The 12,915-nt window shown below is 39.2% G+C and overlaps 1 protein-coding gene across 2 annotated transcripts in view; it reads right to left on the bottom strand.

The window, feature by feature from the left end:
* The window catches only part of PLEKHA1 (pleckstrin homology domain containing A1), a 58,653-nt gene extending 46,426 nt beyond the window's left edge, over positions 1-12,227 (bottom strand). For both annotated transcript variants that reach the window (XM_029245203.1, XM_029245202.1), the window contains exon 1: positions 12,007-12,227. The gene's annotated coding sequence lies outside the window, so the exon portion shown is untranslated. The remainder of the gene's footprint in view (positions 1-12,006) is intronic.
* Positions 12,228-12,915: the final 688 nt, after the last annotated feature.

The following is a 12,915-nucleotide window of genomic DNA, read 5'->3' as shown; positions in this document are numbered from 1 at the left end:
AGTTGTGGCTTGCGGGCTCTAGAGCACAGGCTCAGTAGTTGTGGTGCACGGGCTTAGCTGCTCCGTGGAATGTGGGATCTTCCCACACCAGGGATCGAACCCATGTCCCCTGCATTCGTTGTTGGATTCTTAACCACTGAGCCACCAAAAAAGTTTTAAACAAAAGTATAAATTAAGTTTGTATGTGTGTATTATTACAGATCTGGCACTTCGAGACAATTTTTTAATGAACTTACCCAAGTTCTAAAAAATTTCTAAAATGTAATCAAAGCTTGGAAAATTAATACACTATACTAACACATACTGCAGGTAAAAACTGTCAACTCGTGTGGTACGCCATGAGGAAAGACACAGGCCAAAGGACCAGAATTGAGAGCACAGAGACAAACCCATACATCTATGGCTAACTGATTTTCAACGATGGTGCCAACATCATGCAATAGGGAAAGAACAGCCTCTTTAACAAACAGTGCTGGGACACCTGGAGAGCCACGTGCTGAAGAATTAAACTGGACCGCTATCTTACACCATATACAAAAAATAACTCAAAATGAATTAATCTAAAAATAAGAGCTAGAACTATAAAACTTCAAGAAAACATAGAGGAAAATCTTCATGGCCTTGGAGTTGGCAATGAATTCTTAGATGTGACACTGAAAGCACAAACAACAAAAGAAAAAATAAGACAAATTGGACTTCATAAAAATTAAAAACTTTTTTGCATCAAAGGACATCAAGAAAATGAAACTACAACCTACAGAATGGAAGGAAGTATTTGCAAATAAGGGTCTAATATCCAGAATATACAAATAACTCCTACAACTCAACAACGAAAAAACAAACCCAATTAAAAAATGGACAAAGGACTTGAGAAGACATTTCTCTCAAAGAAGATAAAACAAATGGCCAACCAGAACACAAAAAGTTGCCCAATATTATTTGTCATTAGGGAAATGTAAACCAAAACCACAGTGAGATACCACTTCACACCCACCTGGATGGATATAATTAAGAGAGGAAAATAATAAGGGTATAGGCAAGGATGTATAGAAATTGGAACCCACCTACATTGCTGGTGGGAATGTAAAATGGTACAACAGCTGTGTAAAAACAGTTTGGTAGCTCTTCAAAAGTTAAACATAGAATTACCATATGACTCAGCATTTCCACTCCTAGGTATATATCCAAAAGAATTGAAAACAGGTACTCAAACACTTATACGTGAACATTCATAGCAGCACTATTCACAATAGCCCAAAACTGTAAACAACCCATATGTCCATCAACAGGTAAATGTACATACATACAATGGAATACTACCCAGATACAGAAAGGAATGAACTACTGATACAATACATCCAATCAAAATTCCAAGATATTTTATAAAAACTGACAAGGTGGTTCTATTATATATATTTAAATGCAAATAACCTAGAAAAGCTAAATCTATTTCCCAAAGAACAGACTGACATTACTTGATTTCAAGACTTACAACAGAGCTACAGCAATAAAGATAGTGTAGGACTGGTGAAAAGATATAATAAATCAATGGAACAGAACAGCATCCAGAAACAGACCCATACATATACTGTTAACTGATTTTCAACAAAGATGTCAAAGCAATTCCAAATACAGTCTTTCAACAAATGGTGCTGGAACAATTAACTATGCATGTGGAAAAAAATTAACTTGAAATGGATCAGAAACCTAATGTACAATTAAGCTTCTCGAAAAAAAAAAAATACACACACACACACTGATATATTTTTTAAAGACATTTATATATACATATAAATAAAGTCTTCATGATCTTAGGGGTAGACAAGATTTCTTAGATAAGACACAAAGAGCCTAAACCATATAATGGTTGATATAATGGACTTAATCAAAATTAAAAACTGCTCTTTGAAAGACACGAATAAATCAAAAGATGAGCCACAGAACAGGAGAAAATATTCAGTACACATATATCTATCAAGTAACTGATATCCAAAAATAGGCAAGGGATTATTACAACTCAATAAGACAAACAACCAAGTAAGAAAATAGGCAAAAAAATTTGAACAAAGTCAACAAAGAAGATATACATAGTTTTTTTTAAATAATAAAAAAGAAAGAAAAAGGAAGACATACAAATAATAAATAAACACATAAAGATGCTCATCATTAGTAAGATGATACAAATAAAAACTGTGAGATACCACTACATACCTACTAGAATGGCTAAAACAAAAACAAACAAATAAAACCCTGACAATACCAAATGCTGGCAAGGATGTGAAACAAATGACGAGTCTCTCATGTTGCTGGTGGGAATGGGAAATGGCACCGTAGCTTGGGAAGACAGTTTGGCAGTTTCTTAGAAAGTTAAACGTACCCTTAACGATATGACCAAGCAATGCCACTCCTAGGTATTTATCCAAGTGAATTGAAAACTTATGTTTATACAAAACCTATATGCAAACGTTTAAAACAACATTATTCATAATTGGCAAAAAGCAGAAACAAACCAAATGTCCTTTAACTGGTAAATGAAGAAACTGTGGTACATCCAATACAATGGAATACGACTTAGCAAGATAAAGGAACAAAGTATTGATACACACAATATGGGTATTTTGTTAAGTGAAAAAAGCCAGACCAAAAGGCTATAGGGACAGAGAACAGATCAGTGAGAGGGACTGACTTCAAAGGGTAATTTACGGAGCGATGGAACTGTTCTGTATCTTGATTGTAATAGGATACACAACTATGTATTTATCAAAAGTTGGCTCAAATACCACATACAGTGAGCTGTATTGCATACAAATTAAAAAAAAAAAAACTACAGTGATAAAAACCAGATCAGAGTTGCTAGGGCTTGCGATAGAAGAACAAGAGAGAACAAGAACAAAAGAGAGAAAGAACAAGAGAGAAATTTTTTTGGCAACATAGCTGTTGCACATCCTGATTGTGGTAGAGCTTATATAATTACATGCATCCGTCAAAACTCATAGAACTATACACTAAAAGAGGTAAGATTTATTGTATGTAAAATTATACCTCTATAATGCCGAATTTCTTTTTAAAAAGATGCCATATATACTCACCAGACTGGCTAAAATTAAAACAGATTGACAACACCAAATGTTATTAAAGGTGTGGTGCATCCAGAATTTATGTACTGTTGATGGGAATGTAAGATGGTACAATCACTATGGGAAAAGTTCTGACAATAAAACCAAACATACACCTACCCTATGACCCAGCCATTCTATTCCTAAGTGTTTACTCAAGAGAAATGAAAACATATATTCATGCAAAGACTAATTCACAACCATTAGTAGTAGCAGCTTTATTCATAATAGCTACAAACTAGAAACAACCCAAATGTCCATCAAAAGGTGAAAAGATAAATAAAATGTAGTATGTTTATACAATGGAAAAGCTGTCTACAATATAAAGGGACTCCTACTGCATGCAACAATATGGTCAAAACTCATCAAATTGTAAACTTTAAATGGATACAGTTTATTGTATGTAATTTAAACTCCAAAAAGTTTTAAAAATCCAGCATAATAAAAAATTCATTAAATAAATTTGACTACAAATAACTTTTTAAAAAATATTTTGCATGGCAAATCCTGATCAGCAAGTCAAAACCAGTAGAAAATATTTGCAGCTTATATTACAAAGGGCTAATCTCCCTAACATTTAAAGAGTCTGCAAAAAATGTCAAGGGAAATATATCAAAACTTCAGTAGAAAAGTGGGCAAAAGACATGAACAGACATTCCACAGAAAAAGACATAAAAATGACCCTCAAACATATTAAGAGATGTTCAATCACTCATGATAAGAAAATCCCAAAATGACACACGATGCTGTAGGCATTGCTACTGACACCACAAACAAAAAAAGGCAACCAGACTTCATGTGCCTCCTTGTGGAATTTATACCATCTATAAAACACTTATGAAAAAAAAAAGTACAAATACCTGAATCTAGATCTAACTACCAATTTATAGGAAATAGAGAAGACAGAGAAAGAATACGTTAACCTATATCACAGAGATTCAAATAGCAAAATTCAAACTGTAATTAGTTTCTCAGGACAAACAACATGGCTTCTTCAGAAATAAATTCCAAGGGAGTAGGGGGAAAGGAACTGGAGGAAGAACTTATAAGTTAAAAGACCTAAAAAGACATAATCACAACATGTGGGCCTTATTTAAATCTTGTTAACAACAACAACACTGAGTTATCTAAGGAAACTGGAAATTTGAATACTGCCTCATGATATTAAGGAAACATATATATTTTTTTCAGTGTGGTGATGGTATTGTGGTTATGTTACTAAGAAAATGAATTCGCATCATTTAGAGATATTTAGTCATACAGAGACAAAACATTATCTGAATACTCTGGAAGGAGGGCTGGATGAAGGAGGGATGGCCTGGGTGGGCAGTTGTCGGGGCTAGATGATGGGTACTGTAGTTACACAATCCTGTCTACTTCTGTGGAAGTTCACAATTCTTCATTACAAAAAGAAAGGTTAATAAGAACTTTTTTTCATAAGAAAAGTTCAAAAAAAGTCTATACTACACAGAGATACCATTTCTCATCTATGAGACTGGCAAAAATTCAGAAATCTGACAACCTACAATACTAGTAAGGCTGTAAGAAAACAGTAACTCTTATATTGCTGGTGGGAATGCAGAATGGTATGACCCTACTGAGATGAATCTGGCACTATTTAACATGTGCATTTACCCTATGACCAGCAACCCTACTTGCTACTGTAATTCTGAAACAATTTTATGCAAATGATAGTACTTCAGGTGCATCACAGGACAATGTAAACATACTGATGCTATGATTATATTTAAAGTAAAATAAAACAAATTTTGTTATTAGGAACCTAGATTTTTACAGTGAGGGAAAAAACGTACAAATACAAAACAAAAGGAAAAATTCTATACAATGCATCTGAATTAGAGTATGAACTCATGATCTTTGAAAATATGATAGTAATAGAAAATCACCACTTTGCAATTCCAATATAATCACTGATTTAAGCAAGAGTCTTCAATGAATACCAATACCACTAGAAAACAGGTTGTTAGGGAACAGAATATTCAGTCTCAAAATTTCACCCCAGTGTTCTTACCAATTACAAAGAGCAAAATGTATGTATATGTATCTTTACAGTGGTGAGATCTTATAGTCCCCACCTTTACCAAATGATTTAGCATCTAATGAATCTAGAAGCCAGGGATTAACGGATATCACTTCTCTCTAAATAGATCACAACACTATATGAGTCCACCGATCTGAAATATCCAGAATGAGCAAATCTATGAAGATAGAAAGTAGATTAGTAGTTGCCTAGGAGGATGGGGGATGGGAAGGAATGAAGAGTTGCCTAGAGATGGGAGGGTACAGGGTTTCTCTTTAAGGTGATAAAAATACTCTAAAACTGACTGTGATAACAGTTGCACAGTTCTGCAAATATATTAAAACCATTGAATTGCACACTTTGAGTGAATTATTCCTCAACCAAGCTGTTTAAAAAAAAAAAGAATTATAATTGTCTTTTATCTTTCATTCCAGAGCACATCAGAAACCTTAAAAAACATTTCCTCTCCCAGACCTCTGAATGTTGTGGTGTCCCAGGGGATGGTCCACGGACCTCTTCTCTATTTACACTCAATCTCTTGGTGAGCTCACTCATTCACATAGGTCTAAATACTGCTATCTCCAGCCCTGGACACTCTGCTGGACTCCAGACTCATGTATACAACTGCCAACTCTATGGATCTACTTACTTACCTAACAGGCCTCTCACACTTAGCAAACTGCGCCCAGATATACCCCCTCAGCAATCTGTTCCCCTCTGTCCTTCCCATCTCAGTAAAGTCACTCCCTTCTTCCAGCTGTTCAGGCAAAATCTGGAGTCACACTTGATCAAGACTTGTTTCTCTCATTCCATGTCCAGTCCATAAGCAAATCCTACTGGCTCCATCTTCTAAGTATATCCAGAATCCCACCATTTGCATTGCTGCCACTCTGGTCCAAGCCACCATCACCTCTTAGCTGGACTACTGCAAGGGCTTCCCTGCCCCCTTCACTCCATTTTCAATACAGCTGTCAGAGTGATCTCATTAAAACATATGTTCGAGTGTTTATTCAATATTTGCCAAGCAAATATTTAAAATTAATTTAATCCTTATAATAATTTTACAGATGAGAAAAACAAAGCACAGAAGATTTTAAAAATAACTTGTACAAGGTCACATGATTAGGAAGTGGCAGAGCCAGGATCCAAACCAGGGGAATCTGGCTCTAAAGCCCATGCTCTTCAGTACTATAAAATGTCACTCTGCTCAAATCTCTTCAACTTTGGCTGCTTATTAACATTACCTGGGAGTTTTTTTGAAAATCCTGATGCCTAAATTAGAGCATCCAGACCAATTAAATCAGAAACTCTGGAGATGGGATCTAAGCATCAGTACATTTTTAAAGCTCCCCCAATAATTCCCACGTTCAGCCAAGGTTAAGAACCACTGTTTTAATGCAATCCCATCGCATTCAAAGTAAAAACCAAAGCTCTTACAAAGACATACAGGCTTCACCTACCCCCCACCCCAACCTGTCCCAGTTCCCCCGCTTGATTACTCATCTAGTCCCTGACGCCTACCACACTAGACAAGCTCCCCACTCGGAGCCTTTTAACTCAAATGTCACTTTCTCAGGGAAGCCTTCTTGACGCCCCATCTAACTGCAAATGCTCCAAACTGTCCTGCCACTTCCCATCTCCCTTCCCCACTTCATTTTTCTCCTTAGTATTTATTGCTAACAAACAATATCACTTACTTATTTCTTGTCTGTTTCCCCACACTGGAATGTAGGCTCCCTGAGAGCAGGGACTTTTTTTCTATTTATTATTGTTTCTCCAATGCCTAAAACAGTGGCTGGAACATGGAAGGGACTCAATAACAATTTGTTGAATGAAAAATTAAGGAACCCATAATTACTGCATCAAATATTAATGTTTAAGTTTCCAGACAGAAAAAAGCCGCTTTTGCGCCATCTGATGAGAAACCATTTAGCAAACGATTTAATCGAATGGTTTGCTTAGATGATGGAAGGAAAAAGGTTCGATAGTATATTTCTGTTTGGATTTATACTTTCAGTAAAGCTAGTATGAGGTAAGAACAGATAAAACTGTGTAATTAAAACCTCTACAAAATCTATCCTTCAGCTTTACTTGTGCTCTAAGGGCATAGTTAGATCATACAAACATTCATAAATTAACACACACAGTTAACACTTCATCAGTCAGGAACCATGAAGCAAATCAAAAAAATAAAAACAAAACAAAAATCAAAAAAAGAGAAAGAAAAGAAAAAGAAAAATTAAATTCTGCACAGTGAGACTTCATTAGGCCCACAGGACTTCACTACTGAAGTCCTGATTAGATGCTGAATGAGACTACTCTTGTCCCCAAACTGTCGACAAACACAAAGCTTAAGATATACAGACATCAAGGATCAAATACCTGTGGAGTCTGGCCCTGACACCCCCCACACACCTCAGGGCTATGGTACTCTAACCAACGTCTTACCGTCATTCCACTCTACGTGAGCAGCTGACAGAAGAGAGGGAAAAACACGACAAGTATTCCAAGTGTTCAGAGAGAAGGAAGGTGATGGTCACCCAAAAGCAGTGGTAGGGGGCCCCAAGAGAATCATTCACCAAGATCAGAAGTGCCTACAAGAAGGACAAATTGTCATCTTTCTCCAGTTCAATGTCTGCTTATGAAGTAGACTGAGTGACTGACCCTGTGCCTATTTGAGCAGGGGGACAAAGAGAATTGATGAGAAACGGCAGGGCACAGAAAGGAGGCAGACTTAAGCAGGCAGCAGGCCACCATTTGACATCAAAAGGAAGTAAGTTTCCAGTGTATTAAGTGTAAATTACAGAAGGTAGCTGGACTTGAGCTGTCTTGCTTTTATCAAAAAATCTGGCTGCAGAGAGAAACCCACCTTACCCCCAAACACTCATAAGAACCAGCAAGTAGACTGAGAGGACAGAAATGAGGAGGGCGTGTAGATTGGTAAAGGTTTACCCACAGCAAATTTCATATCCAGGGACTGTGCAGTGGGGACTCTCCCTGCAAGATCTCACCAAAAGTTCCAGTTTGGAAGCCTACCACTAGACATTAATGGCTCGCCACTGTTAATCAAGAAAAGGCTTTAATAACACCAGGTAAGAAAGAGTTGCCTTTTTTCATTTTTCTTCTAACTAGTCTCTATTCAAATACATCCACAAAGAGGGAAAAGAAAGAGGTATCCAGGGAGCATATCACAATCCCTCCCCACTCCAAGTGCTTCAGGGAATAAGTGGCCAGATACTGGGTTAAAGGAGGAGTGGAGCTTTAATAGGAGATTGAAGGTTTAAACTGAAATAGATTAGACTGGAGCTTTTAATAGCTGTAAATGATAGAAAAGCTACCATTTGCCCATGAAATCATGAGGAAGCAGGGAGAGGGAAGATCCAACAAAGCATAGTTGAAAGCAGTCAATGTGGAAAAGTATAACTGTCTTAAATCTGTTCTCACCAAGCTCAGACTGCTCAGTAACGTACGACATACGGCACAGCATCACCGCCCTGAGTAATGACAGGAACACCTGATGTGGAAATTCCCATGGGGGATTTACGGGACCCAGCAAGATGCTACATTAGAAGTCCTCTGAGACCACTTCCAATTCTAAGTGCCTGATTGTCCTTTCTTCTGATTGTCCTTTCTTCAAGAAGAGGTTAAACTGAGTCCAGAATCCAGATTTCAAGGGTTAAACTATTAAAGGCTAGGCTACCCAAAGGAGTAAAACCACAACTTTCTGAAGAATAAAATTATCAGACTGATAAGTCTGATAAGGGTTCCATGTAGGAAAAAATATTTAAGACTTCAATATTTTTAAGACTCTAAAGACTTAAGCATTAAAATAATATCCTAAATGACTTTGATTTTTCTTTTACATTCAACAGAAATTCCAGTTCAAAGAATGTTTATGATTTAAAATCCTCAAAATACCATCTTCCTAAATCAAAGCAATTCAACTAATCAAAGGCTTACCAAAATAAACAGCAAGCACATGTTTGCTTAAATATCTTCTAGGAATTACAAACTCACGTGTTCTTTATCATACAGCAACTACTGGGAAAAAATATCACTCAGAGTTCAAATAGTTTAATGTCACTCATTAAGCATAACAAAATCCTACTGCTGCAACAAATACCAACAATTTTTATTTTTAAATTAAAAAAAAAATCCACACGTTTATGTTTCTAAAAACAATTAAGCATTGCAGACAAGCATCTAAAGCAACAGAAAGTTTCTACCCTAGGAACTCTTTTCTGATACCAGTCAATAAATTTCCAAATGCTAGGTACTTACAAATGGCCAAAAGAATTAAAACTAAATGTTAATATTTATCTCCTAATAAAGCCATTTTATTGTATCATTGCAGATCTAAATGAGAGAATCACCTTGAAATTTAAAATCAAATTTTAGTATTATCAAAAGTAAAATGCTCAAGCATGTGGGAAAGTAATAAAGCTGAGGCAGTTACTGCTATAGAACTTGAAATTTTCTAATAAAGGCAGAGTGTAACTACTGTCACATCTGAATAATTACTACATTTTATTCAGAAAACTATTTATCTTCCTCGTTCTTAAATGACAGTTATTTAAACAAGAACAATTATTTAACAACAAACGGTACTTCAATGTCAAAGGCCGACTTAAATTATTCTAATAAATTACTTCATGGATTTCATTCTGGATTACAAATTATCATCGGTAGAAGTAACTGTGGGTTTTGCAGTAGGAATGTAAGAACTTTCAGGCTTAAATAAGTCTTTATTTTTTAAGCTGCATTAAATGTTTTTTGAGAAAAAGCCCTATAAAAAGATAAAATGTTTCCATCTTTCCCAAGTTATTCTCCTAGGGGTCTTCAATATCACAACCTATATATTAACAACCAACATGTGAGTGTTGCCCACAGTGACTTTTTAAAGAAAATAACTCTATGCTATTCTTAATGTCCTTAAACAATTCTAAAACGGTCCTTCCGGCTTATGAACTCATGGCAGTTTCCTAACAATTGTATACTTATCCTGTTTTACTGTCTCTCCTAGTCTATGACAAACTCACATTTACACAGCACCTCTTTCCTATTTTGCTACATTGCTAAAACTAGGGGGGAGGGGGATACAAACCTGCTACTTCCCCCCTTTCTCAAAAGCAACAAAAATACTAATTAACAAGATAAAATGAGGTATGAAGCAGTTTCAATACATATAAATCACATCTCCTTAATGCCACAAAGTTATCCTCTGCTTACCACAAAGGACAAATGCATGGCCATATCCTTTGATACAGGTACACTCTTAAAGAGAATCCTGTCAATGGATACACTGTAGGGTTTACAGCACTATAAAATAAATAAATTATTAACTCAAATTCTGCTAAGCTTAAATACTCTTGTTTAAATACATAAATATTCTAAAATGTAATTTCCCCTGGGAAGATATGGCCAAGTTAAGGATTTAAACTAACTCTACTTGGGGAAATATCTTTTGCCACAAATGTGTTACTATGAAAATTTGAGTATGAAACGCAATAGGCTTTTTAGTCAGAATGAATCTTACTATTTTTTAAATAACAATTCTTCAAGTTCTTCTGTGAAAAAAACATTTAGTTTTACAAAATGATTTTTTCAAGTTTTTCTCTGAATCATATAAAGCTTACCCCAATTTTGCTGTAGAGTTTCAATGGCTTTAAACTAACATAGAAAGTGTGTATGTAAGCTGAGTGCCTGGGGGGAAATAAAGCAGACAGATGAGTAGTTCTCGGATAAAAGACTATGGTATAAACCGCATAGTGCGCTATTGGTTCCAGTCGTTAAGCACACAGGAAATAAGGTTTTCTAGTTAAAAAAACGAATTGACAAACGGCAACGACTCCGTTAAAGCTAAGAAAATCTTATCAAAACCAACAACGATCAATCATAAAATAAGAAAACAAGCATTATAGGATTGTAAGGTGAAATCGGAGGGGGAAAAAAATGGCCCAAATTGCCTTACTATATCTTCTATAACCTCCTCTAGGACCTGCCCCCAACAGAGCGATCGAGTTTCATTATTCAGGTGGCCAGCCGCGCGCAGATGCTCTGCTGTTGGGCACAGCATAACTAGAATTCTACCAAAGGCGGTAAACACGACTTTCATTATGACAACACTTTCCCCTCTGATGGTCTCTCCAGGAGGGTCAATAGAAAGAATCGGAAATAAACCACAAACCACTCAAGACGGTCCCAAAGCGGTGAGACTGGCAGCTGGCCTCTAAGCTTAAAGACCTGGGTTCTGGTCGCCTCCTTGGTCCTACTTGCGTGACCCTGGACAAGTCACTGCCAACTTTCGCACTGGTCACTGCACCATTAAGGTGCTAGGGTAAAGCACTAATACTGAAGGATGCTAGGGAACAGGGCGGAGTCGACTTCTGACTCGGCGAGTCCTAAAGTGAAAGCGCATTAACATAATACAAGACGATGCCCCTAGGCAGCTGAGCCCCCAAGAGCTCTGCCCTTAAGTCTAGCCATTCGACAGGCGTCGCCCGCCGGGAATCCCCCGACAGCTGGCCGGCCGTGCGTCCGGGAGGAGGGCGCGACGGTACTTTTTAGCAGAGCCACCGCATGGCTCCTCGGCGACAGCGACCGCCGCCGGGCTCCCTACCCTCCTCGGCCGGACGCCGCCGAGGGCCGAGGTCAGGAAAACAATAAAGGAAGGAGCCGCGGGAAGACGCCGCCGCCGCCCCCTCCCGCCGCCCAGAACTCGGCGCGCGCAGGTGAGCCGGCCCCGCGGCCTCTACCAGGTGCAGCCGCGCGGGCCGACCGGCCAGGAGAGAGGCCTCGGGGCGCAGCCCGGGACCCCGCGCCCCCCACCGCCCGCGGGCCCGCACTTACCAGCGCCCGCCGGTCCCTCGAGCCTCCCAGCTCGCTTCAGCCGGCGCCGCGCTCCTGGAGCCCGGCCCTGCTCACCCCGCCCCGGCGCGGCCGCGCTCCTCACGCCGAACTTCACGGCGGCCCTCGCTCGGGAGCACCGGCGCCGCCGCCGCGGCCCCTGGTCCCACAGGCACCGAGCTGCCGGGAGCGGCGCCCACGACGGCCCGCCCGCGCACTGCGCACGCGTGCCCGCGCTACCTCAGCCCCCAGACGGCGGCAGAGATTCCAGAGCGGGCACTCCCAGCCCGAGGAGACTACAAGTCCCGGCAGGCGCCGCGCGGGTCCTGGAGGCGCGGCGGGCCGGGTTAGGGGGCCGTCTTCCTGGTTCAGGGGCGGCGACCTCGGGCGCGTTGGGGAGGACCGCGCGCGGAGCGCTGGGCCCTTGCGCTGCGGTGCATCCTGGGATTCGTAGTTTTCGAGGACCACGGGGCTTGGCTCGGGGTTGGAACTCAGGGTTCTCTTGTGTCACCGCCTAGAACTTCCAGGCACAGGGATCTTTAAAAATAGGCTTCGTTCGTTTGCAGATAATTTCTTTGCAAGCTGTCCCATAATCAGTCCAGGAAGTATAAATTCACAGGCTGCTGTGTGACCTGGGGAAAAACGCTTTACAGCTCTTCGCGCCAATTCTAACAATTTCTCTCTCCCTAGAACTGTATCTGCACCTCCTACTTAATAGGACACGAGGCTTAGAGAAACTTAAAGAATGATTAGTCGAAATTCGATTAGTCGTTATTCGATTAGTCGAAAGGCTGGAACATAAATATGTATTATCATAAATATTTATTCGTAAATATTTAACCTGTTTGTTGAGCACGTACCATGCCAAATCCCGTAAGAGGCATTAGACACACACTTGAGAACAAGATAGAT

This window comes from Monodon monoceros, unplaced genomic scaffold (assembly GCF_005190385.1).
Source record: "Monodon monoceros isolate NGI ecotype Baffin Bay Population unplaced genomic scaffold, NGI_Narwhal_1 Super_Scaffold_4, whole genome shotgun sequence".
NCBI classification, from domain to species: domain Eukaryota; kingdom Metazoa; phylum Chordata; class Mammalia; order Artiodactyla; family Monodontidae; genus Monodon; species Monodon monoceros.
Note: the sequence above shows the minus strand (reverse complement) of the source record. Positions and strands in the feature narration are given on the sequence as shown.